At 46.0% G+C, this 20,050-nt stretch overlaps 1 long non-coding RNA gene across 1 annotated transcript in view; it reads left to right on the top strand.

Moving 5' to 3' along the window:
- Positions 1 to 10,193: 10,193 nt before the first annotated feature.
- Positions 10,194 to 20,050, top strand: part of LOC140578487 (uncharacterized) — a 34,385-nt gene continuing 24,528 nt past the window's right edge. The window contains exon 1 of the long non-coding RNA XR_011982676.1: positions 10,194 to 10,319. This is a non-coding gene — a long non-coding RNA (uncharacterized lncRNA). The remainder of the gene's footprint in view (positions 10,320 to 20,050) is intronic.

The raw sequence follows: 20,050 nt of genomic DNA, 5'->3' as shown, positions 1-20,050 counted from the left end.
GCTAGTGGGAAGCAGTGATGTCGTACTCCTATAGGATTGTGGGTAGTGGGAAGCAGTGATGTCGTACTCCTATAGGATTGTGGGTAGTGGGAAGCAGTGATGTCGTACTCCTATAGGATTGTGGGTTACATTTCTGCCCAGACTCTGTGTTTGTGTGTGGCTTATGTATATATGCCCTCCACAATGTGATAAAAACCTGTTATTTTGACGTTATGGGGAGCTTTTTTTCAGTCCCCACAAGGGGAAACTCAATTTATAATAATCTGTGACTGCAATAAAAAAAACAGAAGTCTATACTTTTCTATATATGCTATAGTTTTCTATATGTTCACAATATGCACAATTTGTATGTTCGTCAATGCTCTCCAGAGTAGGGTTAAGGTCATCATGTTGGGATCAGAGTTTTCCCCATAGAAAACAATGGGGAGTCCCCACAAAGACATAATTCCAAACCTGTGTGTGTGCGCGTGGGTTTCTTCTGAGACCAGTTCCTCCCCCACTTTAGGTGAATTGGTGTGTCTAAATTGCCCTTTGTTTGCGATAGTCTGCCATCCTGCCTGGGGTCACCTTTGCTTCCTGGGATCGGTTCCAGGCTCAGCACAGCCCTGCATCTGATGAGCAGTTACCTATAATGGATGCTCATGACAAGTGCTGTCAATGGGGGAATGTAACACTGTCTCAGTGCCAAGAGACCTTTTAGGATTTAAGATTCCTGCTAACCATCGGAAAGCCTGCGCTCCTATAAAAGTGTCCTTTTTTTTCGGAAACAACACATTTTTCTGGGCAGTTTGTGACGAATGAAGTAAGGATATCTGTAACAGGTTCAAAACTGTGAGTGACAGAAATAGGGGCACAAAAGTGAAAGTGGATTCTAGATTGTTGTTTTGGGGACAGCCGGTGTATCTTATATTGCCTGCGGTAAGTCCTCTATGCTCTGTAATGTTGTTCTCTGAGTTGATTACCTTTAATGGCAATAAGTAGCAGCTATTCTCTGTGTGTGTGTGTATGTGCCTTCGCTCCAAGGTCAAAAACATGCGCTATATCCCAGAAAGCAGAGCGTGACAAGAGAAGCACCCAAACACAACTACCATAAACTGTATGATGTAATAACCAATGGAACTTCACTTACGAGACACTTCTTCGGGGTTTTAAAATACTGCGGCAGCATGGATGGGCTTGGGCGGTCCCGGGCCAGCCAGATGGCCCAGTCAGTGACTAACAGGTATGTGGCTGCATGGTTAGATCAACCAGAGGAAAAGTGATTTTGAGAGGAAAGCATATTTTTCTCTCAGTAATGCCACAGGTCATTTAAAAACTGATTTAAAAAAATATGTAGTTGTGTCTGTGGTGTGATTTTGTCATGGGATGTTATGGGATCAGCTCACCTGACCTTCTGCTCCGCTACTGATTTTAAACTGATCTCAATGCCATTATCATGACTGTATAACTACTGTTTGTTGTAGTTTTTACTCATAATCATAATTCATGATGTATATTCTTCCATAGCGACTATATACTTCCCCACAAAAGCATCATTGCATAATTTTTTATAAATAATTTAATATTACCACTCCTCCATAATACCCGAAAAACAAATATAGTTGTGCATGACATCCAGTTTGTCTTTTTTAGTTTTTAACTCTGTGCAATCAATCCTATGCCATAAAAAAATGCAATAAAAATTGATTTGTCACTCGCTGCAAGACTGCCGCGTCACTCTGGCCTGGAGAGATTTTACCATCTTCCCAAAGACTCTGTCGATTGGCTCTCCTGCATGTCAGCAGCAGGACAGAGATCCCACTGCCAAGTCCTGACCTCCTTTGCACGGTGGAGAGCATATATGTATTTGTACACTGAGGCCTATGATGCGCGTGATTCTGGCAGATTCTGCTGACCTGTGCACTGTCGCTTCCCTCCCAAACCGCACCCCTCCCCACCTCCCTGATGAGGTGCAAGGCTTGATGATTTGCCTCCACATGCAGACTCCGCCCACAGCCTCGTCCTCTATCTCGCTCTCCATTCGACGTTCGCTCCGCCTCCACATGCAGACTCCGCCCACAGCCTCGTCCTCTAAATCGCTCTCCATTCGACGTTCGCTCCGCCTCCACATGCAGACTCCGCCCACAGCCTCGTCCTCTAAATCGCTCTCCATTCGACGTTCGCTCCGCCTCCACGTGCAGACTCCGCCCACAGCCTCGTCCTCTAAATCGCTCTCCATTCGACGTTCGCTCCGCCTCCACCTGCAGACTCCGCCCACAGCCTCGTCCTCTAGCTCGCTCTCCATTCGACGTTCGCTCCGCCTCCACATGCAGACTCCGCCCACAGCCTCGTCCTCTAGCTCGCTCTCCATTCGACGTTCGCTCCGCCTCCACATGCAGACTCCGCCCACAGCCTCGTCCTCTAAATCGCTCTCCATTCGACGTTCGCTCTGCATCCACATGCAGACTCCGCCCACAGCCTCGTCCTCTAAATCGCTCTCCATTCGACGTTCGCTCCGCATCCACATGCAGACTCCGCCCACAACCTCGTCCTCTATCTCGCTCTCCATTCGACGTTCGCTCCGCCTCCACGTGCAGACTCCGCCCACAGCCTCGTCCTCTAAATCGCTCTCCATTCGACGTTCGCTCCGCCTCCACATGCAGACTCCGCCCACAGCCTCGTCCTCTATCTCGCTCTCCATTCGACGTTCGCTCCGCCTCCACGTGCAGACTCCGCCCACAGCCTCGTCCTCTATCTCGCTCTCCATTCGACGTTCGCTCCGCCTCCACGTGCAGACTCCGCCCACAGCCTCGTCCTCTAGCTCGCTCTCCATACGACGTTCGCTTCCCGCCACGTGCAGACTCCGCCCACAGCCTCGTCCTCTAGCTCGCTCTCCATACGACGTTCGCTCGCCTCCACGTGCAGACTCCGCCCATAGCCTCTTCCTCTAACTCGCTCTCCATTCGACGTTCGCTCCGCTGCCACGTACAGACTCCGCCCACGACTCTCTGTATGCGGCATTCGTCACTTCCGTCTTCCGAAGTGAACAGCCGACCGCAAGACGGAACTCTGCTCACTTATTGATTATTGTCGTTGGTTTGCTTTTCTTTGATGTATATTACTGTGTATGATTTCTTTGGTTTATTGGATTTCTGATTTTCGCTTTGCCCTTGTCTTCTTTCGCTGTGGTTTACTTGCTGTTTAGTTTTGATCTTTCGCCCAGTTTTTGGTTAACGTCTTCGTGCACCCTCAGACTTTGACGCTTTCATCTGTGTGTGTGTGTGTGTGTGTGTGTGTCAGGTGCATAGGCAGTGACTGCCATTTTTGTTTTGCGAGCTTATGTTGTATGCTGTTTGAGCTCGTAAAAACTGGGGCTCGTAACAACAGCTGCTGGTTGTGTAAAATTAATTTGCGCATGCGGGTGCATAGACCTGCCCGGTACTGGGAGGTGCCCGTATGGGGGTCCGGATAAGGGAGGTTTGACTGTATACACAATTTCACGACACCCGTGTATCACCGACAGATATTGCTTGGTTTTATTTCATTCAACGCCATCTGTTTGCTTTTGTATGTCTGTACAATGAGTATTTCAGTCCATCCATCCATCCATCCATCAGTTTTACATACCTGCTTGTCCTATTCAGCGTGGCGGGGGCTCTGGAGCCTATCCCGGAAACCGTGGGAGCAAGGCAGAGAACAACCCTGGATGGGGTCCCAACGCATCGCAGGGACATCCTATAGTGACGTTAAGTTAAAGCAGTGCGGAGTAGCCTCTAGCTTACCTGAATATACCAACACATCCCAGTGAAGCTCATTGTCATGATAAGGAAATTTGATGAAAGTGATAGAATTTAGCCAGAACTTTGCATGAAGTGTATTTTACCAAGAATTTCTATTATTTTTTTTCCCAATAAATAAAGTTATAAATATCACCTGACTGATGCAATAAGATACAGACATGTATTACATACCATGCAACACATAAATCATTATACGTCCCCTGGCACTCCTTTCGGGTATCATCTCTTCAAGGTGTGACATTTTTGGGGTTAGGAGAAAAACAAATGACCAAATATGGGCATGGACATTCTCCCGGGTTGGGAAACGTTGCAATAAAAAAAGCTTTTGTTAATTTTTCACAATTTTCAATACCCCATAGTACTTCGGACAACACAGCAAACAAAAGCCTTCGTGGCATTCTTTACATCCAGCTCGGTGGGACGACGTTCATTAGCTGTAAAACACACACTTTCCATTTGGTCCTCATATTCTCCTCTGTGTGGCTCTGGGCGTCTTTCTATTCCTGCTGCAGCCTCCGTCATCTATATATATATTGATTGCCTACTAAAGCAGAATATGTCCCCCTTTGATACATATATATTTATTTTCTTGTGGGAAGGCCACGTGAGGAATTGTGTGCTCTCCGAGGCCACAAAACAATCTTGCCCATAAAACACACTGCTGGAGTTTGTTTTCACCCACTAAGCGGATTCGCCGATACTACGGATATTTATTTCATATGTAGAACAAAAGACAAACCTAAGAGAAACAGTATTATCCCAGGTCTGCAATCTTTCTTTGGGTTTATCACAATTCAAATTCCATTTCTCAGCTGTGTAGCGCGTGTTATATTTTTAAAAGCCTGCTGCTTTCTTATAATCTGTGACAAATATCTCTGCACTTTGCCCGCGAGAATGGACGATATAAACATGGTTTCAGGAAAACCACTCCTTGTTCCGTTTTCCCTGTGAGTCCTGTAACATACTTGGCTCTGGCAGTACAGAGTGGTACTCTGAATTCATATGAGATCTTCTTCCCGCATAAACATTACTTTGCTTTAGAATGTGTCAGAGGGGAGTATTCATGAGCTGTTTCCCAGAACAGTTGTCTGCGAAAGGTCACAAGCTTCTCAAACCACCAAGGGACATTACAGAAGTCACAGGCTCACATGCATACATGATTTTCGCTGGTCTTCATCTGACAGTTTTTTTTAGCCAAATTATGTCGTTGTTGGATTTTTCTTTCTTTTTTTTTTGCACATGGAGACCTAAGGTTAATATGGTACAGAAGAAATGTAAATTATCTGGGACCCAAACATCAGATAAGGATAGATGAGAGGACATTTCTTGATTTGGATGTGCATTAAACACACACACGCACACACGCGCACACACACACACACAGGGGACAGGGAGAATCCTCATTTGTTATCATCCATCCTGCATCTGTCATGCACAAAATATCATTTCATGTTTATTTGCTCAGTTCATAAGAGGAGAGAATAAACGATTAACTTCCAGCTTGATCTTGTCGCCGTTTCGCTGAGTGTGCGGAGTCAGGCTGCCCAAATGCGACTGAGAGGCACGGAGGCGCTGGGACTCTGCGCGCTGCCGGCAGACTGGGACTCGGCGCGCTGCCGGCAGGCTGAGACTCGGCGCGCTGCCGGCAGACTGGGACTCTGCGCGCTGCCGGCAGACTGGGACTCGGCGCGCTGTGTGTAGAGGATTTCATTTATTTGTGGATGCCTTTTGTTTAAAGGTTCCCCTGCATGCACCTTTTCTCCATAAAGAACTGTTCCTATAATAGAGTAAAACAGCAGAATAATGAATTTTTATTGCCGCAACCAAGTTGCTGCTATTTTTTTTTCTATATGTTCATATTATATCATTTGTCTGTTTTGGACTATTTGGATGTTCGTCTGTGCTCTACATGTCATTGCTGCATGCATGTGAATTTCCCACTGGGATCAATAAAGTTCATTTTGATCTTAATCTTAAAAGGACAGTGGCATATTTATGGCACATATCACAACATGAACGGTGCAATGTCAGGCACTCAGGGAGCAGTACATACATGATATTTGGACATATGTAGATATGGTTATTTTGCTTCTCCGATAGACTGGTGTCTTGTTCAGGGTGTATCCCGATCCCTGTGCTGCCTATCATGATATATCTCCATCTGTCCTGTCCTGTTTCCGTTTGGCCAGCAGGGGTCTCTGCTGGCCATCCTGTCTCCGCCTCTATTGTTCTGAATTACTCTCACCTGTTCCCCACTACATGGGTTCCCTAGTGTACAGTATAGTCAGTTGTTATGGCCTGCAGCCATCCCTCATATAGCCCTTGTTATTAGTATATATATGTGCTTTATCCCTTAGTTTGGTCATTGCAGATGTGAGTGTGTCTTGTGCTAGTTCGTAGTACTGGTGTACTCGCAGCATTTAGGTTCACTCCAGTTCCTCTTGGTTATTCCTCCCTGCTTCTGATTTGACCCCTTTTGTTTCTGTTAGTGTATTTTGATTCAACAATAAACCCCGTTCAGTCAACCTGAAAGCTGCGTGTGGATTGTCCCTTCTTTCCTTTGTAATACTACCTGGGATGGGCTTCAGGCTCCGCCCTTCCACCCTGACCAGTTAAAAGATAAATGGAAGGATGGCTAGGTTTTTAAGTGTGAAGATATAGGAATGGTACATGCACAGACATATATATATAATGATAGTGGGTTTCGACAAACAGATGAGCAGGAGCACGGAGCAGACAGGAATTGGAATATGCTGGAATTCCTGGATGAGAGTATATGCTGAAGCTGGGGGTCTGTCTGTAGTGCAGTGAGGTAGCTGTCCAATGGCAAGCGTGGAGGTGCTGTAAAAGGCTTATTGTCCTCATAGCAACTGGTCAAGGATCTGTTCACAAAAACTGGGGGTTTTTGTCAGCAGGGATGTGAAGGCGCTGGAGGGAATCAGCTAGTCTTGGTACGTCTGCTGGTGCCTTGGATGCAGATGTATTCCGCATGTAAGATGATGTCTGCAGAGTTTGCTCAACTATAAACATGGAATTTAAAGTGAAATATAAAGGAATTTCTTCCTTTTATAGAAATAGGTCCCATCTCCTTGCCTCTTGGCATTAGAGTCTGAAGAGTGTCACTGTCTCAAGATAAGCGCATTGTACACCTGCTTAGCTGTGTAACGGCACGTTGAGAGGTGGTGTCATGCATCGCTGAGTCGCACTGCGGTGACACCGCGGGGACAGTGTCCTCCCGCACTCCCTCTCGCGGCCCTGACAGCCCGCCTCGTAGCCCCCGTCAGGGATGCAGCACCGCTGCCATCTTTATGTCCAAGGCTCGGGGGCGAGGAGCTGAGGCGGGGGCGTGACGGAGATTAATCACATCAGAAAGGAGGGGGTCCTGCCAGGGCCAGGGATAATGCCACAAAGAATATCACCCCCTTCACCCAAATACATTTTTGATGTTTTCACAGTCTTGCCAAAGAAATGTACGCTTTCAAAAAGCTTGAGCGGAGAAAAAAAAAACAGAATAAGCCCCTTAAGACCTCAGCTCAGTTGATGGGACCTTTCACTCTTTTTTTTATTAGTAGTGCTATTATTATTTTTAACATTATTATTTTTGGTTATGCAGAGCTTTTTGGAATCCTTGCAAAGCGTGAAATGTGTTTTGAAAACAACTCCTCTTTGCATCAGGATAGTGAGCATTACGTGTTATTCTGAGCACGAGTTGCTCTGGAGGGTGTGATGCCCGGGGGGGGGGGGGGGGGAGGTCATTCTGTTATTTACTGGTTTTAGCCCCAGACACACTCAGACAAACGCTCACCTGATCCAAAAAGTGTAGTTTTGGCTGCATCTCTGGTCTAATGATGACCCCTCCTCTTTTTTTGGAGGGGAGGGGGGAGCAAATGCATGACTTCTTAAGCGAGTACATCATGATGGAATGTCCAGGCGTGAGCCGTCCACGTGTCCCTGTCCGCTAACGCCGACTCCCAGCAGTCAGTAAAACCCTGCTGAGAAGACTCCGGAAAGATATTGCTGGAGCCCCAGCTTTGACAGCAATATGAAAGGCTCCTCCCACACAAGCAGGCTCAGTCCACACACTCCCTGCCTGGTAAAAGCTTTCCCTTTGTCAGAGCTGAAAGAGGTCAGCCTCATTGATATGGGCTTCTCCTCTCGGATGGTATAAATCATGTTATCACGCGGGAAACACGCGACTCCCCCATTCACACGCACCCAGGCGAGCGGCCACCTCATTTCAGCGGAAATAAAAGTGCACTTTTTTTTTTTTTTTCCCCCCCCTTACCGCCATACTGGATTCCTGCCTCCAGCGGGGCATTAACATGTCCATGGCATGGCGCTGGATTGAGAGCATTTTCACCCTCTCTTTGTGAAGGAGACCCGCTTTAGTGGCCGATACTCGTGTAAATTCACACTGCAGACAGGCAGCGTGTAAGAGCTGGACGAGTGCTCACTCCGCCTGACTTTCCCAAGCACGTGTGTGTACAGACCGATTACTCGAAATGCATGTGTAAAACGAGTAAGTGGATATTGCTAATATGCATTAGCGACACATTCTCTGTGGTATTCAAACGGTACCATTAGCATAAATATGATATGATTTTATACATTATAAATGGCTTACATAATGCAGAGTGATTCAGCATGGCATAGTTTAGACTACTTAAGGGTAATATAGATCAAAGCAGAGGGTTGCAGGTCTGGCACGGCATGCCAGGCGCCCACACGGACGCCTCCGAATTCCCAGGCACCGGCATGCAGGAATGCGTCACCCCTCTGCGGGGACCCTGTCACATGACCTACAGTGTGTAAAGGAAACAGTGCACATGGCGGACAGCAAGTAGAGCCCAATCATTAGCCTGCCTATAGGGGGGATTTAGGCAAGTAAAGAAGGTGCAAAAAAAACCATACCAGAACAGTAAAACCCTTAGACTAGTTAGTGTTCCTCACTGAATTTTAGACGAGGGCCACGCTTTCCAGTGTAGCGGAGGGTAGGGGGGCACCGTTTACTTTTTAAGGCTGGCTAGCTGAAAGGTATCTTGATGCTGCTTCACTTGATTGTTAGTTTACTACATAGCTGCACATTCCTGGGGAAGTTGTGTTGTGTCTAGATTTAAATAAATCTAAAAATAGAAGAATAATAATTTAAAATAATAATGAATCTGATGGTCGGGGTAATTTGCTTGTTTTTTTATTCAGTCACGAGCAGCCACACTGGCCTCTAGGGGCCGCCAGTGGCAGTGGGCCGCGCAGTGAAGACCACTGTGTTAGAAGTTTGCTTAGTGTTTTGACCCTGTTTACACTTGGTTTTAAAATGCTTCTTGGGTGATCAGATCATTAGTAGCCAGCACTAAATACAGGTGTAAACTTCCACCAAGACGCATCGTGATCCAATCACTCGACCCACATGCAGAGGTGGTCTAGGATGCACCTGACCACATATGCTTTGTTGTGTAAATGCTAATGCATTCTGATGCATCCCCGACAAGGACATTACAATAATTGTGCGCGGGGCAGTAATGAAATCGGAACACAAGTGCTCAGCTGGATCCATTGGGAAGGCATGATAGATGTAGATGTAAATGCCCATGTATCTCTGCTGTCTGCTTATGATCTGATCACCCAGCGTTTTAAAACCAGGTGTAAACAGGGCCTCTCTCATATTTGATTATCGCCCATTTTGTGTGATTATAACAAATGTGTCAAATGTGTGTCATATATTTCTGCTGTGTTCCCATTTATTTTTATCAGTGGTGGACAGGGTTTCGCTAATCCCCTAACCGCTAATTAGCAAAGCTAACTTTTCCGTTAGCGGCTTATCATTTCCGCTAACTTTGAAACCGGCTAGCTTCCACAAATTTTGTTTCCCTAACTATAAAACCTACTAACTTATTTGCAGGTAAAGTGAATAAGGTTTAATGTTCAAAAATTCTAAAATCATACATATTTGTTCCTGTCTGTTGTGAGCATGTCTGCAGCAGTGTATCTGACACACTGTTAGCTGACTACATGTAAACAACGTGATTGGTTGATACCTTGTTGGATTTAAGGTAGTCTGGGCTAAATGTAAGTGAACGAAGATAAAACCTAAAAACTGGGATACCCTGAATTAAGCAGAGGTCCGTATCACAAGGTTGGACTTCTTACTTAGCCAGATTACTTGTTGGATCTAAGGTACCCTATTTTAAATTTACATTATCTTCATTCACTTACATTTTGTCCAGACTACCTTAAATCCAACAAGTTATCCAGCTAAGCAAGAAATTCTGCTTCATGATACTCGGCCCTGCATGGTTGTATTTCCCGGGTTCTGACTGACAGAGCTATAGACTAATAAAGAGCTGAGAACTTCCTTTCTAGTTCCCGGTAAACAACACCATGCTTGTAGTCCCCAAGCGGCTTAGCTGAGGCTTAGCATGGGCCAGTCGTGAAATAGGGCTTCTCCGACAAAAATGCTTACCCAAACAGAATATCACAGAAAGGAAATTTTAATGCATAATTATTCCGGAGCCTGTACAGAATCAGACAGTTCCCAATTGGGTAAGTCCTGTTAATCATTCTAGTCTGACAGATAGGATTTCAGTATTAAACAAGTTAAGCATTTTAGTTCTCTAGGTATGTTTTAAGCATTTCAGAGCCAAAAACCAAACCAAACCTAAATTTATATAATAAAAATTAGTGGTTATTATTAGCTTCTGCTTAATTTTTGAGTGGTTTATTAGTTTAACGTTATCGAATTAAGCTTTGGAGTTAGTGGATTACCGGTTATCGAAGTTAACTTTTCAATTAGCTGTACCCACCACTAATATTTCTATGTTTATAAGTTCATGTCACCGCGCATGGCCTTGTTAGTTGTGTGTAGCCTTTTAACCTTTCCAGTGCTCTAGTACCTAAGCGCAGACTTAAGACTGGCTTACAGTGTCTCAAAGTCCTGGATGAGTTACGATGCAAGGGGGAGGGGCTCAAATTGCTGCTTGTAACCTTGATTTTCATCATTGGGGGCATATTTAAGTACACAGTCTAGCAGTCTTTATAAATATCCGAAAGCCGTATTGTGCCTGTGTCTTACATCTAAAATAAAATGCAGTGTGTCTGAATCAGCGAGTGCTTTGCTGGCCTTTGTGAGTAACAGACCCTCAGATTGCTAATTCCATTGTGGGTTGCCAATGCAAGCATCTGTCCCCTGCTGTCTCTCCTCTCTCCCTGCCTGCTTCCGTCACCCACGTTCTCTCCCACCCCATCCTTGCCATAATTCTGCCGCTTTTTTTTGCAGCCACTGTCTGCACTGTGCATGTAGCTCCTCTATTAGATTATATACCGTGTCTTTTTAGAAAGAGAGATTTATCCATTTCATTATCGGGAGAAAGCATTTAATCAATAGTGGTGGGGGGTGGGGTACTTATTGTGTCACATCCTATTTAAAATCTTTGAGAGGTTTGATTTACAGTGATGGGGCAGCAGGGGTGGTAGTCTGGACAGGGCCTCCTCGATGGTCAGTGACACGCCGTGTTGATTGCCTATTGCAGTACAGTGTTTGGTTGGCCTGTACCTCTATCTCAAGGGTCCGAGGAGGAGCAGCAAACCTCACGCTTCTGCCAGGATATGCAGAATTTTTCCATTCCTCCTTTCCGTTCCATTGTGAGGTATTCAAAAGCCTTTTGGGCGTGCGCGCCTGCGTGGAGGGTGTTGGGTGGCATGCGCGCCTGCGTGGAGGGCGTTGGGTGGCATGCGAGCCTGCGTGGAGGGTCGTTGGGTGGCATGCGCGCCTGCGTGGAGGGCGTTGGGTGGCATGCGTGCCTGCGTGGAGGGTCGTTGGGTGGCATGCGCGCCTGCGTGGAGGGCGTTGGGTGGCATGCGAGCCTGCGTGGAGGGTCGTTGGGTGGCATGCGCGCCTGCGTGGAGGGCGTTGGGTGGTAGGCGAGCCTGCGTGGAGGGCTTTGGGTGGCATGCGCGCCTGCGTGGAGGGCGTTGGGTGGCATGCGAGCCTGCGTGGAGGGCGTTGGGTGGCATGCGCGCCTGCGTGGAGGGTGTTGGGTGGCATGCGCGCCTGCGTAGAGGGCGTTGGGTGGCATGCGAGCCTGCGTGGAGGGCGTTGGGTGGCATGCGCGCCTGCGTGGAGGGCGTTGGGTGGCATGCGCGCCTGCGTGGATGGCGTTGGGTGGCATGCGCCTGCGTGGAGGGCATTGGGTGGCATGCGCGCCTGCGTGGATGGCGTTGGGTGGCATGCGCGCCTGCGTGGAGGGCGTTGGGTGGCATGCGTGCCTGCGTGGAGGGCGTTGGGTGGCGTATACGCCTGCGTGGAGGGCGTTGGGTGGCATGCGTGCCTACGTGGATGGCGTTGGGTGGCATGCGTGCCTACGTGGATGGCGTTGGGTGGCGTGCGTGCCTGCGTGGAGGGCGTTGGGTGGCATGCGTGCCTGCGTGGAGGGCGTTGGGTGGCATGCGTGCCTGCGTGGAGGGCGTTGGGTGGCATGCGTACCTACGTGGATGGCGTTGGGTGGCATGCGTGCCTACGTGGATGGCGTTGGGTGGCGTGCGTGCCTGCGTGGAGGGCGTTGGGTGGCATACGTGCCTACGTGGATGGCGTTGGGTGGCATGCGTGCCTGCGTGGAGGGCGTTGGGTGGCGTGCGTGCCTACGTGGATGGCGTTGGGTGGCGTGCGTGCCTGCGTGGATGGCGTTGGGTGGCGTGCGTGCCTGCGTGGAGGGCGTTGGGTGGCGTACGCGCCTGCGTGGAGGGCGTTGGGTGGCATGCATGCCTGTGTGGATGGTGTTCTTCCAACCATATCGGAACCTATTCCTTTCCCTTTCCACATTCCCTTTGAGTTATTTCCCCCAAGCTCCACCATGTGTGACCTGCTATCTGGACCACGCTTGGCTAAACCCCGCTAACATTTCTCTCCGACACTCTGTCCGGCACCCCACCCCCCCATCCCCGAAATAAATAAATAAAAATATAAGCCTAAGAGGCTTATAGCTCCTGGAAGCTGTCATTTGGCTAAGGCCTGTGTTCTGCTGTGGAATTAAGTCGCTGTGCCCCCCCCCCACCCACCCCCAGCCCCCTGCATGCTTTCAAGCTGCAAATCGCCACCACTTCTTTGCACGGTCGCTTTTGGCCGCAATGCTCCACTGACCAGCCTCATCCTGAACTCGTCCGAAGAGAATGCAGTGTCTTCTAATTAAAAGATGCCTATCTGGATTTATTTTTCCTTGAGTTGTGCACAGTCTTACATTGAGATTCCCAGCTATTTTTTTCCGCTCCCCCCGCCCCCTCCATCGTCATTAAGTTATCCAAGTCAGCTCTGACAGTCTCCCCCTCTCTTCTACGTGGGCTCGGAGGTGAGCTGGGAATTGGTGACAGCAGTGTGACCTCGCACAAGGTGGTACCGTTCCTCAGGCCACCTTCGAGTGGCGCTATGTAGACTGTAGGAATGTGTAAGAAATATCTCAAGTGGGTCTTGCTGGGTGAATTCATATCCATCCCTGAAAACATTTATTATGCTTTAGTGTTAGGATCACCAGTGACTCCTCCCATCCAGTCCATAAACTGTACAGACTTCCAGCCCTCAGGATCACCAGTGACTCCTCCCACCCAGCCCATAAACTGTACAGACTGCTGAGGTCATTGAAGCCTATGTAGCCTCAAAGCCTGGACTGAACGCTTCAGAAGAAGCTTTTATCCACAAGCAGTAAGACTTCTCAACAACAGCACCTAATGGAAAATGTACTGCTGCACGATTACCCCTAATTCTGTCTCTCCTTGTATATCTCCCCTTCCCTCTTTACCCCCAATAGAGAGGACAGATATCTCAGTACTAATTTTGTGCAAAATTTCTTACAAGATTCCTTACAGTATTTCATCATTTAGCTTGATTGGCAACTATAATAGACTGCCCCCCTCAGTGGGCTACATCCTATATCCTCATTGCTCTACCGAGGTGATGGAATTTCTCGCTTCCATTGGGACACAAGCATTTTTCCTACTCCGGGGTTTATTATGAAATGTTCAAGACCTTTGAAATACTACTGCTGCCAGCCCCCCCCAAGTTGGGTGTGGGTGTGGAGATATGTAGTGAAGGGGGTCACATTGCGTCACATTTATGCCGATTCCGTGAGGACTGGATCCAGGACTCGTGGTGTGGGGACAGGGGCAATGCGTGGAGGACAGTGATTATATGGCATCAGTCAGATCTGGCGGGAACTCAGTCCCCAAAGAGCAACAGCTACCTGTTAATAGTGAACTTAAGCAGGGCAGGTCTGTCAGAGAAGCAGACGTGATGGTGAGGACGCCTGGAGCCGGGGGGGGGGGCTTTCCTGGCACTTTGTGGACCTTCCCCAGCTTCTCTTTAAATGTCAACTAGTGACCTTTTCAGGTAATTTCTTTGCAATGGAACCCCAATTCAGCATGGGGTTTAATATATTTCTTTCATTGCTGTAGCATCTCCCGCCAGAGCGATTGTTCGAGCTGCACCATCGCTCCCTGTCATGCACACTTCTACACCAAAAATAACGCCGCGCAAAATAACAGTTTTTCTATATAATTTCATAACTGTATCTTTTGATATCTGAAATGTAGCTACAAATTGCAAAGAAAGTCGTCTACCTTGATTCAAATTGTAGACAAAACTTTCGGAAGCTGAAAGACTATCGTTGATATTTTCCCGTTCCGCCTAATGTGAGACATCCTGGAAGAAGTCCATCATTTTCCAGCACATTTGCTCTCTGCAGGTGTACGGCAGCGGGATCTCCTGATGGAAGGTGAAACGGTGTCACGTTTTGGCAGTGCATATGATTATCATGAAAATTTTATTTGGTTGACTGGCTTTGGGGACGGGGGGGGGGGGGGGGGACGGGGGGGGGTTAGCTGTCTTTCTCAATCCGCTAAATGCAGAGTTTTACTTAGATGGAATGTGATGTGTTGGAATTTATTAATTCCAGACAAAGAAGTTTCATGGACAGCCATGGATGTTCTCCCTGTCCATCACGTTGTGACGCCTGCATCACCCATCGCATCCTTTGCTTACCCAGTGATTATTGCATCGTGATGCATAAGCACCTCCACTATCAAAACATCATTTAAGGATCCTGAAATTGGCCTACCCGTGGCCCTGCTCAGGATAAATTGGTCAAGGATGTATGAAAATTTGGCTTTGATCATCAAAGCATCATACTAAGGTAAAAAGCAGCTTAATCTCAGTCCTCAGGACTGATAATAAACGCAGCATTATTACTGGACACAGAGATAGTAAAATGTGAAAGGATAAAGACGATATATATACAGTCACAGAAAAAAATCAAGAGACCACTGTACATTTTTAAACAAATCTGTTTTTAATTTTAGTTTAATGCTGGTTCTGCTGGCTGAAGGCACAGCAGTACACAAGAATGAGGTAAAGCAGGAGACACTGGGAATGACCAAAACCCAGCCGGGTAAATGGCGGAAGAGACTTTCTTAATGGCAGAGATGACCGTTAACTTATCCGACAGTATCTCATGTATCGGAGGATGACATCAAGTGACCTTGAAAAGGAACGGGAAACATCAAGTTGTGTGAAGTGCACTGCTAGGACAGTGTGTATCAGGCTCCTAGAAGCAGGACTGAAGTCCCATAAAGTAAGGAAGTCCTTCATTAATGAGAAACAGAGAGGAACCAGGCTGCAGTTTGCAAAAATACATATATATTATTCACAGACACACACTCAGAAATTGAGAATTGAATGAAACAAAAAATTGTCCTGTGGTCTCAATTTTTTCCGTGGGTGTTTATATAAAACTGACTGTTCAGTGCAGCAGAGGCTCTCTTGTCCTGTTCTGAATTCTTATTATGCATGGAAATTCCACATTTCTGTCATAATGCCTGAATGGCAAGTTTCAGGGGTCACTTCTCTCTTTCCAACATTAGCCTTTGATTATGATAAAACCGTTAAAAATTTTAATTGCAACAACAACAATATTACTACTAGAACTGATACTACTACTACTACTACTACTACAGTACTACTAATAATAATAATAATAGAGAAACTGGGGGATTTCAGTTGTTCTGCCACATAACAGTAGAGGGCAGTGTGTGCTTTATATTTTTGTATAAAAAGTGGACAGATGAGGTAATGAGAGAATGGCCTTCACTGAATTACGTCCAAATTTGCAGGCTTATACCTCTAATCTTCATATTCCCCCAAATGTAACACTTACTCATCCTGCCCTTTTCTCTTCCTGTTTTTTCCCAGTACTGGCAGAGCAAGTCCGCTGGCCTTTCCAGCGATTACTTCTTTATCCAATGAAAATTCCTTGTTTTTCTTCAGTTACTATTGGTTACCATAAGATGTACACAGCCAGATGATATTCACCATAACAACATGCTTGATGACCTACTGTCAGTGGGTTTTATGTTTTTGGCTTATGGTTCTTATTCTTGAGAAATATGAAGGATCCTGAACTTGGTTGTGGGATAAATAGCAAATATTTTTGAAAGAGGCATTGTAAAAAACACCTGTAGCTTTTTCTAAAATCTTGTACGGTTTTGGTCTTTGATGCAGTCAGCTTTAGTACCTTTCTTCATTTTGCCCACACATGTGCTTCCCCCAGCAGCCGTAAACACCTGACTGGTCGCTCCGCAGTGTGAAGGATATTGTGGCTGATGTTTTGAACAAGCATCTTCACATCTTGGTAATACCTACAGAAGTCCATGACGGCCGGTTTGCGGCAGTGGGAAGCAGAGAGACAAAGACTGGAAATGTCGGTAACACTTTCAATGAATGCCATGTCTATAAGAACCTATGAACACATTCATAACACATTATAATGCATTCATAAAGCATTATAAACATGCCTATGACTATTTAATTAATGGAACAACACATCATAGCCATGTTTATTATGCATTATGAATGTTTTATTAAGCTCTCATCTATAATACACTGTAGATTACTTCATAATGCAGTACAAAGCATCCTTCATTCTTATACCAACTATTGTAATGCATTACAAAGGTATCTATAGTGCATTATAGATGAGAGCTTTGTTGAAGCTTACGAACTATAACAGGCACTATAATGCCTTATGACTGTCAATAGATGATACACTAATGCTTTATTAATTCTTATACCGACCATTACAATGCATTATGAAAGTATCTGTAATGCACCATAGATGACAGCTTCAAGTAAAGTGTTACTGGAATTTCAATAACATTTTCTATGATTGCCATGTCTATAAGAACCTATGAACACATTCATGACACATTATAATGAATTCGTAAAACATTATAAACATGGCTGTAAATATTTATGAAATGGCACACATTTCAATCATGTTTATTATGCATTATGAATGCTTTATGAAGCTTTAATCTATAATGCACTATAGATACCTTCATAATGCAGTACAAAGCATCCTTAATGCTTATACTGACCATTATAATGCATTATGAAGGTATCTGAATACCAACAGACACATTGTAAATTTTACAGTACAGCTGAACGACAGAGATGAACCTGCTAGTGACCTGGGCCCTGTGGGAAGATGCATTTATTTCAGCTAAATTAAACCATACATTTTTAGCACACAAAAATGGGCAAAATAATTTAAGGTTAAATGCCGAGTACAAAACAGAAATGTATTCAGGCTTTTAAATTTGCCCTTAATTTCATCTGTCTGCATCAAGGGTACGCAGACTTGCCATTTGCAAGGCAATGTTGAAAGTTTATTGCAGTTATGTAATTATGAATATCGTCTGCCGTGGCTGGAGAGGACATCTGCGGCGTGTGTCCGTCTCTTATGTAAATGCGAGCCTGCTTCAACACAATCTACTCTGGAAGTGGATTCACAGCCGAAGAAAGAATAGAGGGAAGGGACAGAGGAGGCCAGGCGCCGTTGTTCAGGCCTGTGTTCTTCATATAGCAATATATATGACAAATGCTATTCTCTGCAGGGCGTAATGCAAGAGCAGCATAATGGTGACGCCTTTGCTTGTACTTGACTTCCTCCCGCGGTCTCCTGTCTCAGCACTGTGTGAGATTGAACAAGGAGTAAGTGCTGCACTGAGTTCTTTATTATTATCCAGAACATTCTATTATTTACAATCAATACCCAATTACTTTGCAGGCAGGCTAAATATTTATGTCTTATAATTTTGCTGTAATGGTTTTGCTTTGTCCACCTCAGAGTCATGAAAGGAATGTTGGGGGCGTGATGGAAAGCTCTCGTACCTGCAATGGAGGGGGGGGGGGGGTTCCTGCAATCAAGCATGGACTCACAGGGCTAAATGTTGTGAGAATGGCGAAGGGGGGCACTCACTTGGTGGCCTGCTGGGTGTCACGGTGGCCTTACACCTCTTCTTGTGCTTCTGTTGATCCCTTCATCACTGTCATTTTAATAATAATAAATTCCTCTAGACGGCAATGGCTCCCAAACCTTTTGTCTGGAGACCCCACACTGGTAAAGTTTTGCGACTCTTCCGATGGCAGAGGGAGGGGGCTTCCTCCACAATAAATTTTACAACCAGATGATAAAACTATTGCTACTGATAAAATTTGCTGGGGGGAGGTGATGAAGAAAATAAAAATGCTATCATACTCCGAAAATCATCTCACGGCCCCTCCAAACTATATAACCGCTCCACATATTGAATCCAGTTTATATATCAGGACTGTTATTTTACCATTTTATTTTATGTATCTGAGAGCATGCTACCATAGCAGAGAATGCTAATGTAAGTATTGTTAACATTTAGTGAATCAGCTGAGCCAAGTGTCATCAATGGCAGTATTTTAGCAAATGCCCTGGACTTCTGTGCAGCGTTTTGTGGAGAATCAGTACAGATCGGCACCACTTACGATACGTTGAACTGATGGTCAGATATCAGATATTGCCGAATACATTTTAAAATGCAAACACTGGACCTGCACCTGATCGGATCCATAGTGCTAATAATTAATTTCACTTATAGCCTGCTTGCTCTGAAATAACGCATGAAATTCTCATTTTGCCCATAATTAATTAAGAGTTGTTTAAGGGGGGGGGGGGGGTGTCACATTTTCAGTTAGCAGTGTTCAAACAAAACAACAAAACTGTTTGGCAACAGAGCAATAGGAAATATAATGAAGACGAACACTTTCAGCGCTGGCTGCTTTTGATGCTGCTTCAGTTGTATGGAAGAGGAAGGTGAAGACGTTGGTTTGTTCTGTGTTGTTCAGAGAGTGGTAGGTGGAGCCTGAACCCTCCAAATGTTCCGTCTACATTCTTGCCGGAGCTCAATTAGCACCAACTCCAGACTTCACTGTCTCTGACTCACTCGACAAACATGAGTGAAGTCTTGACTGACACAAGCACACAAGGGTGCCGGTTAAGATAATCTTGTTTCCTGGAAGAGATATATTGGCACTCTGTTAGACCTGCTTTTTTGATGTTGTGGTTAGTTAGTAGTTTGTTCAAAAGTACTTTGTTGAAAGTAGGCAGATACAAGGGCAAGCAAGTCAACTCTGATGCAGAGCTGGACAAATTAAGTCCAGAAAGTAAAAATCCAAACCAGGATTTAGTTTCAACCCACCAGTTGAATACAACAACAACAACAACAAATTTATTTTTGTTTAGCGCATTATCACAACATTACATTGTCCCAAAGCGCTTTACAGCATCCCCACCCAAAGCCCCCAGTGAGTAAGCCATAGGCGACAGTGGCAAGGAAAAACTCCCCAGAAGGAAGAAACCATGGGAGGGACCAGACTCAAAGGGGGAGCCCATCCTCCAGGGGCCGGCAGGGAGAGTCAAATACAGTTAAATCTGAAACACAAACGGGGAGCAGGGGGGAGATGACAAGCCGGTGCCACCACTCCCTCCAATCGCCAGGCAACCAGAAGGCAGGGAGCGGGTCATACAAGGAAGACGACACAGGCAGAACGGCGAGCTGGATGCACGGACGTCATTGGTAGTGCCGACGTCACATGTTGCAGGGTGTGCTGGACATCTTGATAGATTGAGGGCTCCAGGCAGCACCCCCCAGGAGAAGGTGGTGGAAATAAATGCAATTAGTCAAAGTAAGACTATAGGCAGTGCTAAAAGGTAGATGAGTGCAATATGAAGTGCAATGCTCCGGCAGATATGGCTATGGCAGCATAAGTAGGAGGGAGAGGCAGGTGGGAATGCAGGCATGGGGAGTCCCTGAAATGTCAGCACTCCAATCCCACAAGCAATTGTGAAGCTAGAGTGACAGCACTGTCAATTCAGTTTATCCAAAGCCAATGGCACCGATCCCCACTCAGCTCTACACCT

The sequence above is a fragment of the Paramormyrops kingsleyae genome, chromosome 15, assembly GCF_048594095.1.
Source record: "Paramormyrops kingsleyae isolate MSU_618 chromosome 15, PKINGS_0.4, whole genome shotgun sequence".
NCBI classification, from domain to species: Eukaryota; Metazoa; Chordata; class Actinopteri; order Osteoglossiformes; family Mormyridae; genus Paramormyrops; species Paramormyrops kingsleyae.
This window is presented reverse-complemented; position numbering and strand designations above follow the sequence as displayed.